Genomic DNA, 4,561 nt, shown 5'->3' with positions numbered 1-4,561 from the left:
CACGCCATTCTCCTGCCTCAGCCTCCCAAGTAGCTGGGACTACAGGCACCCGCCACCACGCCCAGCTAATTTTTTGTATTTTTAGTAGAGACGGGGTTTCACCATGTTAGCCAGGATGATCTCGATCTCCTGATCTTGTGATCCACCCGTCTTGGCCTCCCAAAGTGCTGGGATTACAGGCGTGAGCCACTGCGCCCGGCCCATTTGTTTAAGACAGCGTCTTGCTCTGTCGCCTAGGCTGGAGTGCAGTGGCACAATCTCAGCTCACTGCAACCTCTGCCTCCCAGGTTCAAGCAATCCTTATGTCTCAGCCTCTGCCTGTCACCTGGGCGACAGAGCCAGACTCTGTCTCAAAAAAAAAAAAAAAAAAAAGATTCTCTATCACTACTGACATGCATCATAATTTCAGAAGTCCTCTTCATCTCTATCTTAAACTGACATCCCACCTCCCTCCCAACCCCTAAATATCTCTTTCAAGATTACATAAAATAAGAACTTAAAATCACGACTCCTTTGTAATGTATGTAACTGCTAAGCATGTAGGCAGAACTCTCATTAATGGGGTTTCCTTAAAGTGAGGTCCACCTGCATCTGGCTGTGTCAGAAACTAAAGCAGGACATTTGAGGAAAATATTCTGTTCTGCCAGTGGGCTATCCTTTTGGCATGACAGCTGAGAGGATGAGGAGATCAAGGGGAATGAAAGGGAGCGCTGTGTCCTTCGAATGACTGGTCTAACAGCTCTCTCTGGCAGTCAGTGCTCAGGCTAGGCTGGGACAGATGCACCAATTCTAGAGGCTGCCCATGGAGAAGAGAGCCATCCTCAAAGACTGGGATGGGAAGCCAGGTCTTTGCCAATCTTAGGGACAACTAGGGACTGCCAGAGGCTTATTATCCCTACAGAGTCAGCCAGACAGATCTGTTTTGAAGGAGCTTGGATCCCCAAGGCCCTTGCCCATGAGCCAAGGAATTCTTACCTTTGTTAGTGGCAGGAAAAGAGCTAGAGAGAAATCAGTCCTGCGTGTATATGGAGGAAGAAAAAGGGGAGTCTTGGAGGTTAGGAAGAGGTTAAAGAAGGGAAAAGAGACATTTTGGAGGAAATGTTCTTGTGCTATCTGTGGCATCACTCCCACCCTGACCACCCTCTCCATGTACCTGCCCTGGGCTAGACATAATTACTCAGGGAACTTGGAGACAGGCTGCTAGTCTAAGCCAGCTGTGATGATTTGTTTCAGCCAATAGGCAGGAAAGAAGATGTGCTTTTCTTCACCAGATAAAGGAGAAAAGGCGGGGTGCAGTGGCTCATGCCTGTAATCCCAGCACTTTGGGAGCCCAACGCAGGCGGATCATGAGGTCAGGAGTTCGAGACCAGCCTGGCCAACATAGTGAAACCCCATCTCTACTAAAAATACACAAATTAGCTGGGCATGGTGGCACATGCCTGTAATCCCAGCTACTCGGGAGGCTGAGGCAGGAGAATCACTTGAATCCGGGAGGCAGAGGTTGTGGTGAGCCAAAATCGTACCATTGTACTCCAGCCTGGGCAACAGAATAAGACTCCGTCTTAAAAGAAAAAAGAAAAAAAAAAGAGAAAAATCAGTAGCTGAAGAAACAGGCAAGATTCAAGTAATGAAGATTGGGGACCTGTGAACCACTTCTTGCTGGAAGAAGTGGGGTCCCACTCTTTCCTGAAATCCCAGAGCTCTGTCCCAAAAGAGTAGGTCCTGATTCCAGGGTGGCCCGGTCAACGTAAGGGAAGTTCTGTCACTTTGTCAACACCAGAGACTCTGTGGCTATCAGGCACCTCTGAGGGAGAAGAAGGGGGAGTCTTTGGGAAGAGAGAGAGAAAGGAGACAGAGTCATTGCTTTTGCTGTTTTCTAGGCCTAGAATGCACTCCCCATAACCAGCCCTCCAACATTCTTTCTCCACTGTAAACCTCTAGACATGCAGAAAGTGTAATTTAAATGTTGCTTCCTCTGAAACCTTCCCCTGCCTGAACTAACGTCAGGCAGTTAGTTTATTCTTCCTTGGTATAACAGGAATAGGTGGGAGATATCAAAATAAAGGTGGAGGCAGTTTAGCACCCTCAGAAGGGAGGCTAGTTTCCAAATTGGACCATAGCTTCCAAAAGTTTTGTTACATTCCTAAATCTCTGATTCCAAATTAGTGGGTTCATGGCAGCCTGTGATTGTTGCTGATTTTGCCCTGTATTGATTAATCCCAACGTCCAGGAGATTTGAAACACAACAAGGAACCAAGTACCAAGGCCAGAAACAGGAGTAAGCACCAAGGTAAGTGAGGAGGGCCCACAGGGGATCCAGAGCAGAGGGCGATTTGGCATAAGGAACAGCTGGGAGGTGCTGTAGTTTAGGGTTATGATCAAGAGCAGAGACTTGGAATCTGAGAGGCCTGGGTACAAATCCAAGCTGTGCCACGTGAAGCTATGTAACCTTCAGCAAGATATGTAGCCTCTCTGCCCTCTGTTTCCTAAGCTGTAAAATAAGCATGACAATAAATCCAACCTAGTAAAGTTTCGTTGTTTTGTTTTGAGATGGAGTTTCACTCTTGTTGCCCAGGCTGGAGTGTAATGGTGCGATATTGGCTCACTACAACCTCCGCCTCCTGGGTTCAAATGATTCTCCTGCCTCAGCCTCCAGAGTAGCTGGAATTACAGGCACGTGCCACCACGTCCAGCTAATTTTTGTATTTTGGGTTGAGACAGGATTTCACCATGTTGGTCATCCTGGTCTTGAACTCCTGACCTCAGGTGATCCACCCACCTCGGCCTCCCAAAGTGCTGGGATTACAGATATAAGCCACCGCACGCGGTCCTAGTAAAGTTTTAATCTGAAGCATGTAAAGTGCTTAGCCCAGGGCCTGGTACAGAGGATGGAGCCTCGAATTCAATGTAGCCCATCTCTATCTGGTCCTCCTATTTCCAGTTTAGGTCATGGCAGCATCACTTTGCTCAAAGGCACCAATTGCATTCTCTGACAGATCTGCAAAGGAGCTGAATTGCCTTCCTGCATTGCTTTCTCGCCTCAGATTTTGGGGGTTGGCATCCAGCATGGGGAACGAGCTTCATCCGAGGAATGAGAAAAAGAGACGGATGGCACATCTCCTGAAAAGCAGCTAACTGGAGGCTGGCCAGAGGTGTGGCAGGTCAGAGGTGTTCAGATTAGACCACGGAAGAGTCACCAGGCTGGGAGATCCAATACGTGCCTATCTGGAGATGGTGCATCCTGCTTCAGAGAGGTCATTCCATCTCCTTCATTCTCCACATTCACTATATCCAGAGAAGGCACCTGTACAGCTTCCCCCGGCAATCTCGCCGTCCTGACAAAGAGTTCGTTCGTCCTTCTCTAGCTGCAAGCTCAGCATAGGCCAGACCTCCTCTTTCCTTCCTAAGAAGAAAAGGAACACCACCACCTAGCCAGGTGGGATGAGGGAGAGAAGCCCAGATCCTTCTAGCCCGCTCAGTCCAGAGTCAGCCCTCACAGCTCCACCTCCCCTCCCAAAGGCGTCAGGGACTCACTGATCCGAGAGAGGAACCAGCCCAAACTGGCTCCACATTGGCCTGGCATTTGGCGCCCCCCACCATTTGGCCTGATCTACCCTGCCGGCTTCCTGGCCTCCTCTCCGCCTCTTTCCTCCAACGGTAGGGCTGGAGGGGACCCGAGGCAGACAAACAACTCTTGGGCGTGTGGGCCCCGCCCGATACTAGAGCATCGGCGGGCCGGGATTGGCTGATATCTCCGGGGTTCTGATTGGGCGGGCGGCGGCCTGTATCTCATTCACAGAAAGCATTGCTTCTCTCCTGCTGGAGCTTTGGACCTCGAATGCTGCTTCACTTTCCGCACTCTGCACAGTAGCTGTACTCATCTGATGTAAATAGATACAATTCAGTTCTATGGTTTCCGCAGATGACGTGCCCCCAGGTGTGGTGTTGGCCCCTCAGGGATGGCTCAATCTGTCCGTTTACTGTATCCCACATCCAAATTACAACTGTACGAGTGAATGGGATCAGGCTTACGGGAACTGTGGGGGCTGCGTTTTGCATACCCAGGTGAGGCCACGGTTTGTTTTGTTTTGTTTTTTAGACGGAGTCTTGCTCTGTCACCAGGCTGGAGTGCAGTGGCGTGATCTCGGCTGACGGCAACCTCCGCCTCCTGGGTTCAAGCGATTCTCCTGCTTCAGCCTCCTCAGTAGCTGGAACTACAGGCGTGTGCCACCACACCCAGCTAATTTTTGTATTTTTGGTAGGACGGGGTTTCGCCATGTTGGCAGGGATGGTCTTGATCTCTTGACCTCGTGATCTGCCTACCTCGGCCTCCCAAAGTGCTGGGATTACAGGGTGAGCCACCAAGCCTGGCGAGGCCATGATTTTATCCGGCGAGACCTTTTGCTGGGTTAGGCTTTCACCCACTTCGCCGGCAGTCCTTTCTACCATTTACACTTGTATTTCATATTTCTTTGTCTTTAATCCTGCTGTTCCATATACTAGGAAAGCCTTCTTCTCATTCACCTACTTTTAAAATGTGGCTAAAGTTCCTGCTCATTAG

The 4,561-nt window shown here is 49.8% G+C and overlaps 1 long non-coding RNA gene across 1 annotated transcript; it reads right to left on the bottom strand.

Moving 5' to 3' along the window:
* Nucleotides 1–2,828: 2,828 nt before the first annotated feature.
* On the bottom strand, nucleotides 2,829–3,656 carry LOC131384525 (uncharacterized). The gene is made up of 2 exons (XR_009215452.1): nucleotides 3,535–3,656; nucleotides 2,829–3,403 (listed from the first exon to the last, which is right to left on the bottom strand). It is a non-coding gene; the product is annotated as an uncharacterized LOC131384525 (long non-coding RNA).
* Nucleotides 3,657–4,561: the final 905 nt, after the last annotated feature.

The sequence above is a fragment of the Hylobates moloch genome, unplaced genomic scaffold (assembly GCF_009828535.3).
Source record: "Hylobates moloch isolate HMO894 unplaced genomic scaffold, HMol_V3 SCAFFOLD_10, whole genome shotgun sequence".
Classification (NCBI taxonomy): Eukaryota; Metazoa; Chordata; class Mammalia; order Primates; family Hylobatidae; genus Hylobates; species Hylobates moloch.
Note: the sequence above shows the minus strand (reverse complement) of the source record. Positions and strands in the feature narration are given on the sequence as shown.